Genomic DNA, 15,161 nt, shown 5'->3' with positions numbered 1-15,161 from the left:
GAGACATGAGAGGAGGGAAAGCAGCTCTTTCAAGAGAAGTACTTACTGAGCACTTACCCTGTTAGGCACACGTTGCAGGGAGAGCTTGTGGACTTCTCACAGCAGGTGGGCCAGGTCTGTATTATAACATCCACTTTGCTATTCAACTTCTCTAAATAACTGCCCTCCTTGCACAGGAACAGGAAGGGGTGGATTGGGAACCAGATTAGCAGTCACTTCAAAGCTGCCTCTGCAGTGGGGTATTAGGGGTGAACTCTCAGAGAGCTAGTTTGCTTCATTCCTAGCCAAAGCCCACCAGCCAGTGTGCTTGTGGTCCTAGAAGTGCTGCTATGCAGGACCCTAGGGTCCTAGCTTCTAAACCGTTTTCTCCTTTCTAAAGCAATGACTCTAGGTTCATTATTCCCCTTTGTGATTCTTTCACATGTCTCTTAAATTTAGAAGTATTTAATTACTTCAAACCCACAAGACACAATAAGAAAGAAAAAAGAAAAGGTCTTGTCTTGCTCTGCCCAACTTCTCCTAGGACTGTTGTGGAACATGAATTCATAACTCAAGCAAACTATTCAACTTCTCCATTCCTTTGTTTTCTTCTCTGAAACCAAAGGTATTGGTTAGATGATCTTGAGGACAAGAACAGCAGAGACTAAGAAGCTGTTCATGATGGAGATGCAAATAATTGTGTGAATTTTTTTGCATGGAACTTTTAGTCTTTGGAGCAGGATACAGAGTAAGAATCAGATATTACATTTAAGAAAAATTCACTAGGCTAGGTTTACAGGTATAATTTTAAAAATAACAAATGCGAGACTTCCAATAAAATGTACCATACCCATATTGTGTCCTATCCTGGCTCCCCCCCCCCCAACACTTTTTTTTAAAATAAGCTCTTTTCACGGCCATCAGAAGGGGGGGGGGTGTGGAGCAGGCTTACTCAGCAAAGGCTCCATAAGTCTCTTCTGCTTGTGGGGCAGTTTTGGGGTATGGCCCTCAAGGACCAGAGCCTCTGTTCTGGAAGCTTGTCATCTCTCCTTCCTAGGCTCTTGGACTGGGTTGCCTCCCAGCAGGGGCGATTCTTGTTCCCGCTGATTCCAAAGCATTGAATCATTGTCTGACTTTTTTTTTCTTTCCAAGCCAATTCCTATCTGTAGACGATAGATGTTTTATGGTTGAATTTCCAGGATGTGTGCATGCCCAGATGTTAATAAGCTGGGTGTCTCTGGAGCTGGGAGTGGCTGTTTACAGAGCCAAGGGTTGATTAATGACATCCTTTCATTTCCTACCTCCATCTCTGGAAAAAGGCATATAGTACACTGTGATGCTGACTGGGTGATGGAGCTGCAGGAGCTGCATTTATGGGTGTCCTTGTGCATTAAGGTACGTGCAGACTGGAATATTTTCTGCCTTAGATTTAAGTGTTTTAGAAAGAGGAGGTTGAGGTGAGTATGCCCATTTTGAATAGATAATCACTAGCTATGATTTCTACCATAGATCGGGTCTTGCTGGGCAGCACACAGGTGTGAATCATATTAGCCTACCTGTCCCTACACATTGAGAAATAAACAAGCTTGAGCCCCTTGTAGTTTGCTGAAGATGTTAAGCTGCCCATCATGAGGGCTGGAATCCCTATGAATTCTGGAGATGCATAGCATCCAGGTACATCAGGGCCTGTGTCATCCTGAACAAAAGTTATCAGATTGAATTTTTCCAGTTCTGCTTTTATCTGTTTTAATTTTCTCAAATCTTATCCCTTTTCCATTGTTATTAATAAATCTACTGTCACCTGCTTGCTGCTCTGCAAAACTCATCAGAATCCCAACTTACAGGTTTTCAGTTTAGACATTTTATATCAGATTGATTCAACCACTGAACTGTGAAAGACATTCTTTATGGATATCAGCCACCATAGTAGGGCCCATCTGGGGCACTGACCACGCAGGTTCTTGGGCCAGAAAATGTACTCAGGATGATTTAGATGGACATCCAAGGCTATCTTTAGGAGGCCTGGTGTTTTAAATAGAATGTTCTCAAACTAATGATCTGACTTTAATGTTCTTCATGGAGGGGATGGACAGAGGGCAGCCCCTCCAGGCACAGAGGAACAGGAGAGATGAAAGTTAATTAGTCTGGGGACCTTGGTACTTTTCCAAGGATCTCTTATGGTGTGTTCACAGGTGCACAATGAACCTGATGTGGCTTTGTGACCACGTGATAAAAGGCCTGCTCACAGCTGGGGGACTGGAGTGTCATGCTTCTCAGTGAAGTGCAGGGCTAGTCTCTGGTGATATCTGCCTACTGGGTCAAATGTCCCATACCCTCGAGAAACCCTCAAGTGGAAAGCAAGGTAGTGGGGGCTCTCCTCCCCTCTGGGATGAAACTAGATCTTTTCTCTAGGCAGGGACCAGGAAGGCCATTGGTGAATATGGTTATGGTCATGAAGGTCCTCAGGGCTTCAGTTTTTCCTGCTGTAAGTTTGCTAGGCTAGTTCAGAAAACTGCTCAGATGCACTGGGGATGGTGTGTCAAAGGTTGCTAATTCAGATTCTGCTAAGTTGGAGTTAGTAATAATTTCTTAAATCAACAAGTATTTATGGCTGCCTTGCAGGTGCTAGATACTGTGCTGTGGGTTTGGAGTTCTGTGATGAGTGGCCATATTCTACCCTTGTAGATATTAAAGTTTATTGGAAGGTGCTGATGATATTATTAAGTATCTAATCACTTATGATAAGTGTTCATTAGTATCAGAGCAGGGTTCCATAGAATTGCTTTAGGTTGGTTGAACAGGGAAGGCCTCTTGGGGAGGAGAAGAGTGATAAATCCCAGCAGGGCAAAGAGTAGGGACGTGTTCTCAGTGCAAGAGACAGCTTCAGCAAAGGCCACCAGTCCAGGAGGAGGGGAAGGGAAGTGAGGGCAGCCTCACTTCTTCTTTAATGCAGATTCTATGCTATGTGAGGGAGGCTGGAGGGGTGTGTGTGTGTGTGTGTGTGTGTGTGTGTGTGTGTGTGTGTGTGTATACGTACACATACAAAATTCCTAAAGCTCTCCTTGTTGAGTTTGCATCCTAGTGAATGAGATGAGGGATATAAATGTGTTTAATCAACCAAGAAAGGAAAAAATCTCAGGATGTAAAACTGAAGTTCTCAGAAGTGAATGACCACTTCTACTCTCATTGGGGGTTGAGGAAGGGGTGGAAGGCAGAGAAGGGGAAGCATCAATTGGTGGTATTCATTAGTATTCACAGGTGTCTTAAGAGCTTGTGATGACTCTCAGATCTACTGTGATATTGACAGCTGTTAAGTGACAGAAATGAGGACCAGCACAGTGTTTCCCCCAAACCCATCTTCTATGGAAGAGCTCCTCTGCCCTCAAGCCACTTGCATGCTTTTCTTTATAAAATGATGACTTTAAACTTTGCATCATGACTTTGTTTTAAGGAAATCAGGGAGCATAGCACTGGTGTCTAGTAGGTGCTTAATAAATTTCACACATCTGAGCCTCTAGTTCCTCAAGGAGCAATCAGATGGGAATAATAATAATTGATACCCTCACAGTTCCTCATGCTTGTAGAAGACCATATGTGCCAAGAGCTCTGCAGTTTTCAATGTTCTGGATGGTATCCATTGCTGTCTTGGTCATTTGGGTTCCTATAGCAAAATACCATAGACTAGGTAACTGATAAACAAGCTAATGCTTTCTGGTTCCTACATAACTATGTTTTTGCTGCATCCTCACATGGTGGGAGGGGCCAGACCTATCACTGAGGCCCCTTTAGAAGGTCATTCATCCCATTCCTGAGGGGCCGTCTCTCAGGACCTAATCTCCTCCTAAAGGCTCCACCTTCAAATACCCTCACATTTGGAATTAGATGTTGGTATACAAATTTGAGGGAGAGAGAAGCCAAAGCATTCAATCTATAACATTCTGCTCTATGCAAATTCATGTCCTTCTACATGCACAGTTTTCAGCTGGGGTTGCCACAAAGTTGTAACTGGGGATCATGTTGTGACTTTTGACTCATGTTCCTGCAGGAGAAGATTTCAGGTAGGACATATTTATAGTAGAAATATATATAGCAAAGTATTTTAGAGGGGAAAGAAAAATTGTCTTGGTGGCACATATCTGTATTCCCAGTGACTCAGGAGGCTAGGGCAGGAGGATCACAAGTTCCAGGGGAGCCTTAGCAATTTAGCAAGACCCTCAGCAACTTAATGAGACCCTGTCTCAAAATCAAAAAAACAAAAAACTTAACCCTCCTGGGTTCAAGTGTGTGTGTGTGTGTGTGTGTGTGTGTGTGTGTGTAGAGAGAGAGAGAGAGAAAGATTGAGAGTGAGAGAAAGCAAAGATGCCTTTAAGGCACAAGTTGTCCCCTCTCAAAGAGGAGACCAACATCATGTCCCTCTGTCCCCTAGCTTTTTATTGACATTTTAGGGAAGTTTCTAGAGAGTCCTGCTCTGGTACTACCTCTTAACTTTTGCATCAGATTTTAAAATCTCTACTGCTCATGACTTTATCCACAGGTACTCAAGCAAAACCCACAGAGGAGAGAACTTTTACTGTTACAATGAGATTTTAAATGACATGCTAAAGGAGACCCAGAGGTGTTAAGATGGCTGACCCATACTCATCCCCTAAAGGATGCTAAAGGCAGCCCTGGGTCATTCTAGCCTGCTCTAACCCATTCTAATTGGAACTTGGTTTTACAGAGTTTATGGCAGTTTGCTTTTAATCATCTTGTCTTCCTGATTCTTAGAAATTTTGGTCTACATAAAGGTCTCAGAAATCCTCTTTCAGTGTAACATGGGTTCTTCCAATCAAGGACATACATTCCACAGCCCCAAGAAAAGCCCTGCAGATAACAGGTTGTTTGTTCAGGAATTTAATATATCCTATTGACTTAAACCAGAGCAGAGCTGTAGTGGCCTTGGGTAAACTGCTTTTTAAAAGAAAACGTGAAGGGCCAGCATGTAGGCCCAATTTATAGAATTATCTTTTTAACTTTATGTTCCTACCACTCATATCTATCTGCTACCTCTCAAATTCAACTAATTTCATTCAAATAGTACCCAAAATTTTCAACTCATTTCAGTATCAACTTTAAAGTCTAAGGACAAGTTTCATCTAAATGTCATCTAAACAACACATGCGTGAGATTTGCAGTACCATTTATCCTCAGGCAAAGTGCTCACTAGCTATAAGCCTGTGAAACCAACATGTCATATGCTTAAAAAAATCACAAGGTGGGCAGGCATGAAATAAGCAGTAAGCATTCTTATTCTAAAAGAGAAATAGTTAATAAAAGAATAACAGGTTCCCAGGAAGTCTAAACTCCCAAAGTTCAGACCATACTAAAACCTCAAGGCTCAAGAATGATCTTCTTTGACTTAGTGTTCTATCTTTAAGACCCATTTGGGCAGAGGTCCTGCCTTTCAGATCCACAGAGGCAGGCATCTCACCTTCTGGACCCACTTGGGTGTGGTATTGGTCACTCCACCATTGTTGCTGAGAAAGAGTCAAGACTTTGAGGCAAAAGGAGACCCTTGCCCCACGGTGACATTGTATGTCGGTCTTATGTCCATGACTCCCCTGGTGTGGAGTTGTGTACTAGGCTCCACTGGTTTGGGGTTGTGGGGATGACTCCACTCGCTTTGTTCCACTTGCAGCTAACGAATTGAAAAGTGCCAATGGGAACTCTTTGTGGTGGCCCAGTAGCACTTGCTAGGGCTCATGCACTCTGGATCTATGATGGGAAGGGTAGCCCTGATGGCTTCTTAGATGACTCTCTTGATTTAGAGAACGTTCTTCTAACATAGGTAGGCTGTCTGGGAGAGAGAGGGGAAGAGATCCTTACCAGAAAGGAGACCCAGAGGTGTTAAGATGGCTGACCCATACACAGCCCCTAATGGGATTGGTTGCCCACATCCTGAGCTTTTTCTCCTGAACATGGTTTCTTATTCTTTAAGGTATGAATAGGCCAAGAATTTTCCAAATCTCTAAGTTCTGCTGCCCCTTAGATTAACAATTCCATCCTTAAATTATTTTTCCATAGGAGGGGGAAGCACACCACGTTTCAATACGTTAGTTAGATATTTCCTCAGCCAAATGTCTACTTTCACTGTTTGCTGGTTATAGCTACCACAAAACATTAAGATACAGATACAATTCAGCCAAATTCTTGTCCACTTTTTTTTTAAACTTTAAAAATGTCCTTTATTTGATAACATACCTCTATTTTAAAATTTATTCTTTTAAGTTATACACAACATCATGATATCCACTGGCATAATCACGAAAGCGTGGAACTCAACCTGCTTAAGTTCAGTTCCCAGCATTCTCCCAACTTCCCTCCCTCCCTCCACCAATCCTTCTTTAATCCATTTACAGTTTACTTTTTTCTTTTTTTAAAAAAAATATTTTTAATTGATTTTATTTTTAAAATACATGACAGTAGAATGAATAACAATTCTTATTACACATATAGAGAACAATTTTTCATATCTCTGTATATAAAGTATGTTCACACCAGTTCATGTCTTCATACATATACTTTGGATCTTGTCCACTTTATAAGAAGTGTGGCCTTTTTTCCAGTTTCTAATAACATGTTCCTCAATTCCATCTCAGCCCTCATAAGAATAAACATCACTATCAATTCTACCAAAATTCTGTTCATGATTTCTCAGATATCCTCTAAGAAGGTTGAAGCTATCTCTACAGCCTTTTTCTTCTTTTAGGGTCCTCACCAGGATTTCCTTTAAAGGTCTACTCATAAAAATATAGGCTCTTTCTAGCACATACCTCAAAACCCTTCCTGCCTCTATGTATTATCCAGATCCCCAAACATTTCTATATTTGTATGCTTGTTATATCAGCACTCTGTTGCTTGGTGCCAGTTTCTGTCCGAGTCCCCTTTGGCTGCTATAACCCAAATAGCATATATTGTGTGGTTTTAAACAACAGACATTGGTTCCTTACAGCTCTGAAAGTCAGGGAGTCCAGAGTCAAGGCACTTGCAGATGCAGTGTCTGGTGAGGTTCCATTCCTCACAGATGGCATCTTCTCACTGTGTTCTCACCTTGTGGGAAGGAATAACTGGTTTTCTGTGTTCCCTTTTACTGAGCACTAATTACATTCATGAGGGCTCTGACCTCAAAACCTAATCACCTCCCAAAGGCTCTATCCCTTGGAAGTTAGGCCTTTAGCACATGAATTTAGGGGTGTCACAAGCATTCAGTGTGTAGCATTGTCACCTTTCGTTCTCTACTAGTTGAATGCACACTCCTCTCCTTGCTGTGCTCATCCCAGTTATAGTGATCAGACTCACTCTGAATGTCACCCCCATCTTCAGGACAGAACCTGATCACTTTTGTATGCCTGATTTAGACTTTGGTGCACTGGGATGTTCACAGCGTATTTTTTTTTTAAATGGTGGTAGTTTTTTATTTACCTTAAGTTATGACTTTCTGCAAAGGTAAGTGTTTTATATTAAGAATCCTTTCCTGAGCCACTCATCTTCAAAAAGAAACCTTTGCTGGTCAACTAGCGTCATGTCAGTCTCTGAATTTAAAGAACATCATTTCATGCATCTCCTGTAAGCAGACTTCTTCCACTGCTTCACTTTCTGACATGTTTTTCCATCCATTTTCTAGTTATGTCAAGTCAGTAATGACAAGTCAAAGTTTGAAGATCTGATCTTATTTATTTGTTACTGATAAAAATTCTTATTTTGGACTGGACTCAGAAGTAGAAGCTCTCAGAGAAGACAGCCTGCATCTCTTGGTAATCTGTTTCTGGTGTTTTTCTTTGGCTTCTTTCATTCTCTTGGCCAAAAGTTTGGCATATTCTGCACCCTCTTCCTTATTCTTCTTAATACGCTGGTTCTTCAGAGCAATACGCCTGCGCTTGTGTTGCAGGACACGTGGAATAACAAGATACTGAATCTTTGGTGCTTTGGTCCTGGGTTTTTTACCTTCCTAGTTTAAGGGTTTTCTGACAACATATTGGCGGACATCATCTTCCTTAGAGAGATTGAAAAGTTTGCGGATTCTACTAGCTCTTTTGAGTCCCAGTCTTCAAGGTACAGTAGTATCAGTAAGTCCAGGAATATCCTTCTCTCCTTTTTTTACGATAACCAAGTTGAGAATGCTCAGATTGGCATCCACAATACAACCTGAAACAGATTTGCGCTTTCTCTCTCCAGTTCGCCTGGATCTGTAACAGGAATGCCCCTTACTCAGTAGTAGGCGAACATTGGCCATGGGTCAAGACACCCTGCTTCATGGGAAAACCTTGTTTGTTGTTCCTGCCACTGATTCGGACCACATAACCCTTCCATTCTTCACCCAGAGCATCTGCAGCAACTTCTGTGATCATAAGCTTCTCATAAAAAGTACGAAGTTTGCATTCATCGTCCACTTCAATGAGTTTCTGACAGCCAGTAGCTGGGAAGGAGATATTCAGTTTCATCTTGGAGCCACAATGTATTTAATAGATGAATGAATTGGTTAAGAGAGTACCTGGAGATGCAGGGATAGATTGGTATGTTTCATTAGGAGCTGGAACAGGTCAGCCAAGTTGCAGAATAATAACCAGGGCAAGCTTAAGGTTTTTGATATCATGAAGTGTATCCATTTTCCTTTGTTTTCTGCATTGAACCTAACATATTCCTGGGCACACACAAAAAAACTCAGAAAATGCCCACGAAACTCCCCCGGAAAATTGGAGGTAACATGTCAGTCTGGTGTGAAAGTGACCTTGTTCTTGGGAAAAAGCAATGTTTCCAGGCTCTGTACCCTGCCTGACCTGCTGCCTGTTTCTTCAGGGTTTTGTCTCTCTGTCTACTTTCTCCCTGTGCTTAGTGACTAGATGTATTTAAAGGTCATCTCTCCTACGGGGCCATGGATAAAATGTCATTTTTTCCATTGACCCAGGAGTCCCTTAGAGTCAGTCTGGTAATATTTAGAGTGTACAGAATGGCCTTTTGGATCTGCCACAGGGAACCAAGGAAAAGGATACCTGCTCTGCTGGCCATCTCCACCAGGCCTGACTTTACTACTGCTGAGTCCTTGGGCCCCTTGGGTCCTTTCTTGATGGGCTGAAATCTATCCTCAAGGACTTCTCAGGCCAGGAGATTTGCAAGCTCCAGAATCTTTTCTCTCTAGAATTTTATCCTATTGTCCCAAGATATTTGCCTTCCCAGCCTTTTGGAATAGCAAAGAAAAGAGCTGCCTGAGGCCCATATCAAATTCTCCACCTGAAGGAAGCCTGGGAATGCAGTGAGCAGTATTCTTATCTTCACTGTCTAGGCAGGGAGAAGCTCAGTACACAGGGCTGGGTAATGAACTACACACTGATGATACTGCTCTCTGCTCTCTGTCACACAGGAGCCTGGGATACAACTGCAGACCTATTGAAATATGCTATGGTGATATGGGATTTCTTGCCAATATATCTGCTCTCCAACTTTATCAGTTTTTCCAGGGGCCAGTTTCTTCTCTTGTTATGAGGAGAAAGGGGCTTTTTGTTCCCACCGATTCTTCTGATTATCTATGGTCCTCTTGTGGTATGTCCAAACCCTTTGATGCATCCACTCTGTGGGCCACCAGAGAAATTCTCAGTTCAATCCTGATATTACTGATGGAATGCAGGGTGGGTGATGGAGTAGTTCTCCATCAGTAGTAGTGCTCCCTGCTGAGCCTTGACATTGGGAGTACACTGTACAATTCTGGTAGGCATTTGGCTTTATTGATCTCCTGATTTCATTTTGGAGAACCCTTCTTATGGACAATACACTAAAGGTTTATGTATAAGGATGTGAAGTGCAGTTGATTACATTATTCCCCTAGGTGACCTCTGCTTGAGCTCTTGCAGTATTGAGAGTCTTCCTTCCCATCTTTTTGAAGTAGCACCTCTTTGTCTTTGAACAGCTCCCACTCAGCATTTGAGGTCCCTTCCTTAGGGAGAGGCAAAAGGCTTTGTTCTTGGTAACTTGAACACATTAGGTCCAGATTCCACTCTGATACAGCATTGTGACATGTTAGCTGCCTACTTCCTGTGCCACCACATCCTTGAGCATCTCTTCTCTACCTGGGGGACATCTGGGCCCGCCTCTGATGATAGTCCAGTGTGACCAGTGATAAAGAGCTGCCGTATAAATGTAGGCAAGCATGCTGAGGGGTAGAAGTGGGCCTGCACTCCACATTCTTAGAGAGGGGTGGCAACTTTGCTGGCCTGTGGGAAAGGGTGGGAGACTACTTGTAGAAAAAGATCAATGTAACAAAACCAAGGAATCTAGGCTTAGCTCTTGGGCACTCATCCAGAAAAACCCCTACCTGTTGGGTCCTCAAAGCTGGGAGGAGCTTTTCCAAGGGTCCGTCCTCTCTCTCCCCAACTCTGACTATGAGGAAAGCTTCAGAGAAGGGGACACAATGTATGCTTACCTGATTGCACCTGGCTCCTGTTGCAATTTTTGTGAATGACCAATGTTGATGGCTGGTGGGTGCTGATGTTCTGCCTGAGCTTCTCAAATCCCATGTCTCAATCCATATCCAGCCTCTCTCCAAACCTGTGCTAAAAGTTACTGTGTGCCACTTCTGCTCCATTTTGCTGACTTGCAAGTCAGATCTTATACAACCCTCCCAGAGAGGGGTTTTTGCTCCTGGTGACTAGAAAACAAATAAAGGTGTTTTTTTTCCCCTCCTCACTTACACTCCTCCCAGGATAATTAATTACCCCCAAGAAATGCAAGCAAATGTTTTCTTGGATTATAACAGCAGAACCCACGTGGAATTGCATGGGCTAGTCCTACCCTCTTGTGCACACCTGAGCTTACAAACACTTAGCCAGAAGCTGTGTTAGCAACCCCCCCTGCTGCTCTGGCCCCTCCTGTGAAGAGAAAGAATTATGAATGCTTAGAGAGGGAATGCAAAATGAAATTCTCAACCCTGGGCTTGCTTGATTATTATTTACTTTCTTCCAATTAGTTCATCCAGTACTAAAGATTTCCTCTAAGGTCTCAGGGTTAGAGATGGCCCTCTCTTCACTGGGTCAGTGAACGAAGAATAGCAACAAAATAGGAAATCAAACCATAATGCCAAAGGTTAGTGGGTAAAAGTAACAATTTCTTTTCTGTCCCTTGTTAGGAAGAAAGAAATGGATTTTGAAAACAGAGTACATCACTAACCATTATCCTAAGGGAGTAAAAAAAAAAAAATCTCAACTGTTAGTTTACATTTCCCTAATAGCTTGCTATTACACTGCTGGTATGGCAATTTTCTTTAACAAAGCAGAATTTTAGTTGGAGCCTTTAAGTCAGTCTGTCTCTCTCTCTCTCTCTCTCTCTCTCTCTCTCTCTCTCTCTCTCCCTCCCCCATCCCCCTCCCTCCCTCCCCCCCCCACCCCCATGTGGTGTGTGTGTGTCTATGTGAACAATCTTTGCATGTAGGTCCCAGTAGCTATGCTTGTCATCAAACCAAACTTTAAGTTAAACCCCCACCAGTGTCTGCTTTACAAAGCTCCTGGCTGTCACCGGCTGCCACTGGTTATGGTCTGTTACTCTCTTAATGGAAGGTGACTACAGATGCAGTCTCCAACCAGTCAGTGGCATTTTCATAATCACATCAACCTGCTAATCTTAATTATCCATTCAGGAAACACTGAGAGCGTTTGTGAGTTTACAGCTAGAGGTAAGTTTGACCAGATCCCTGGACATATATACTTGGTTTCAAGTCTAAAGAATCCTTAATGCAAGTAATGGAAAAAAGATGTCTGACCCACCAGAGATCTGGATTGCGACCAGGCAGGCTCCTTTTCTTCATGCTGTTTTCCCATTCAACACACAACTGCTCCTGGTTCTCTTAAGTATAGAAGGACTTGAAGAATTCTTGAAAGTAACAGCAAATTTCTTGACAGATTTTTTTTTTGGGGGGAAAAGTTAGCAGTCTGTGATTCTTTAGTGTCTTGAAATATGAGTAAGAAAAAAACCAGTAAGGTAGTACCTCTTCTGAATAAATTCAGCTATTTGGAATAATATCGTTATGTTTAATACTAATCACTACATTTAACATATATTAGAGAATTACATTTAATACAGTTCTAGCCTTTGCATTCTTTGCTCAATTTCTGGCACATAGTTTTTATTTTTTTACACTTATGAATAATGTACTCTCTCTAAATTCCTAACCATGTTTGGACTGTTTATATCTTCAGGATTGATAACTATGCTTAAACAGATTCTCAAAATATTAATGTGAAAATTTAATTTTCCTAAGGTGGAACCTAAGTCTTGGTCTCCACTGAAACCTTTGAGGACTGGTCAGAGAGATTTTGTGTATGTCAACTCTTCCCCCCCCCCCCCATTTAATTCTAACAGCTTGGGCACTCTCTTTAAACATTTCTAGAGAAATGAGGGCTGGTAAGTAGGTGTGAGTTCAGAAGCTTGCACTTCTTTAAAAACTCTGGAAATGCATTTCATTTTTAGATTTTGAATCACTTAGAGCAGCAAGACATGGTTGTAAGAAGCTCACACAACAGAAAGACATATAAAATCACAAAGCATGTGTTCTGTTTATCATATCCTCAATCCTGTTTCTCTAGTCTGACCAAGGACACGTCCAATGTTTGGTATGTATCTCCTGAATCATTTTCCCTCCATTTACATAAGCATGTACAGTTTGGGGAAATTCTTATTCAGGGCTGTTAAATCTGCTCATTTATGAAAAGTAGATTCTTTCCCATCTGCATTGGCCATTCTACAGCCCAGGTGACGAGCAGGTCATGGAATCCAAAGTTAACATGAACCGCAGTCTAGAGATTGGCATGCAGGTTTATCCAGAGATATTCACACTTTGAGAGCTGCATCTATATTGGGCACATTTTTGCCGCAGTCCGGCTGCAGCAAAATAACCGGGGGGTGACGAGGAACTTGTGTACATTGATACAGCAGGAGTGGGAGCCGTTTATTGTAGGACAAGAGGGGTATATATACATTCCACACAGCTTATCTTAATTAACATAAACTAGATACAGCAGTCGACCAATAAGGAATCTCCACACTTAATGGCTCGCTGGTGTTACTTCACAAACCACTCCCTCTGCCAAAACGCCAGGCGCCATCTTGACTTGTTTACAGACCCTAACACATTTTTGATGACTCTGGCTCTGCACTAGGACCTTTAAAATATGTGCTCTGTTAATTGGTTGAGGATGCTTTAAGAACCTGACTCAGGGCTGGCTAACAGATCTCTGCTTGTTCTCGGGCCTGCTTTTCTCTCTTGTCACGTCCAAGCCTTTATCTGGGATGTGTTATGGCCATCACCCTGACCAATCACAATGGGGTAAGCCTCATAAGGGCACCAGCTTTCCTGTAGTAGACCTAGATGGACCAGCTTAAGTCAGTGGATGCAATCCATCTGACGTATAGAGCTCTCCTTAGGAGGGTAGGTCCTTCCCATTGCTGCAGATCTGCTTTGCCCATGACGTCTCCCAAGCTCATTCCCCCAACAGCTTCTCATGCTCTGCTATAACTTTTCTCCCTCTTAGGGCCGTTTTGGGAGAAGTAGGTGAGGCAGTTCATGAAAAGGCTTAAAGCCATGCTTGGAATATTGTAGAGGCACATCACCCATCATGTTAATCATCAATAGTAGTAGGAATGGCCATAGTACCAACAGCAACATAGGAAAACCCCAATAAATGTTTAACTACTGTTATCATTATTACATATTTGTCCTTTTAAATGTCAAGCTTCTGTAAACAGTATGTCTTTTGTGCCACTGAGTATACAGTGGCACTTGGGACATTACCTGGCTCATGGTAATGATTCACCTTTTGCAGTTGTCTTTGCCTTATTAGGAAAATTGAACTTGTCTTTGGATAGGATCTCATGTCTAGGACCTTCTCCATTTGGAAAAGAAAGGGACCCCTGAGCCCATAATACAGAATGAAGAATCTGTCGCATAGAAGCCTGTCCCTTTCATCAGAGCAGCATTGGTAGATGCCTTTCCCGTGTCATTTTATGACTTAGCATAATGACTGCAATAGCCCTAACAACAGAGGACTTATAGCATCATTTTCCATGACAGATCATTCAATGTTTGACGTGTTTTCCATTTCAATTAATGGTCATTATTTTGTCTCTGGTTCAAAATACGCTACTATGTCAGCTATCTGAGTATCTTCCACTCTGCTTTAGAAGCAATTAGTTTTGATTTTTGTAAACAAATTCAATTTTATTTTTGAATGGGCAGTTTGATATTAACATGAAAATCAAATGCTCGCAGACCCTTTGTGCCAGCGAACAAACACTGTTATTACTGGGAAGGGATCATTCTTCGATGGGTCCTCCACTGACAGGTCTGTCTTATAGATCTGGTGAGAGAACAAAAGCAGGGCAGAAAAGAAGGCCCAGTGTCTGGTAAGCCTCAGTTTTCTACCTATGAATGGGGAGCCTCTACCCTCAGATGGGCATTGTGTATGAGGAAGCAGGAAGATGCATTTAGGGTATGTAGACTGGCATGTAGTGGTTACACAAAGCAAGTGGAGTGCCACTGTCATTATTTATAATCTTTATTATTTGGAATCACTTTATTCTTTCACACCAACATTTTACATGCAGAATAAAACTACCTGGAGTTATGCAAACATGTTAGAATACACAAACATATGGAATAAAATGAATGACCCTTCTTCACTGACTGAAAGAAAAAAGCCAACAATTCAGTAGAATTGAGGTGCTTGCTTGGAGATAAGTTGAGGAGCCTGACCCTGCTGCAAGAGATTATAGTGCCTGCAAAGGGGTCCCCAAGAGATGGTTCCTGGGAAGGTGGTATTTGAGTTGGCCTTGAGAAAAGGAGGTTGGAGGGAAGAAATGAAGGTGTATCTAGTGGAGAAAAAAGTACATGTGGCTGGAACAATAATTGGTGGCAATCATGGTGTGTGTGTGTGTGTGTGTGTGTGTGTGTGTGTGTGTGTGTGTGTTATACACCTGTTTTGGGGGGATGGGAGCACAGGAAGCACTGAACCTGTGAATTTAGATTATACCCTGAGAGGAGAAAATGGAGGTTCTAAACCCGGAAGTCTTGTGATAATATCTACTCTAAGAACCATTCTTTTGCTTGAAAAGTATAAATGCTAAGAATTTTGATAGATTTTTTTTAAAAGATTGGGAGTAAA

The 15,161-nt window shown here is 42.2% G+C and overlaps 1 protein-coding gene and 1 pseudogene across 3 annotated transcripts in view; one reads left to right on the top strand and one right to left on the bottom strand.

Moving 5' to 3' along the window:
* Nucleotides 1-15,161, top strand: part of SPOCK1 (SPARC (osteonectin), cwcv and kazal like domains proteoglycan 1) — a 504,325-nt gene that overhangs the window by 354,025 nt on the left and 135,139 nt on the right. The gene's annotated exons all lie outside the window — the stretch shown is intronic.
* LOC308654079 (small ribosomal subunit protein eS6-like) lies at nucleotides 7,487-8,459 on the bottom strand (annotated as a pseudogene). The gene has a single exon. The product of its transcript is annotated as a small ribosomal subunit protein eS6-like (transcript).

This window comes from Spermophilus citellus, assembly GCF_964194105.1.
Source record: "Spermophilus citellus genome assembly, chromosome: 1".
NCBI classification, from domain to species: domain Eukaryota; kingdom Metazoa; phylum Chordata; class Mammalia; order Rodentia; family Sciuridae; genus Spermophilus; species Spermophilus citellus.
Note: the sequence above shows the minus strand (reverse complement) of the source record. Positions and strands in the feature narration are given on the sequence as shown.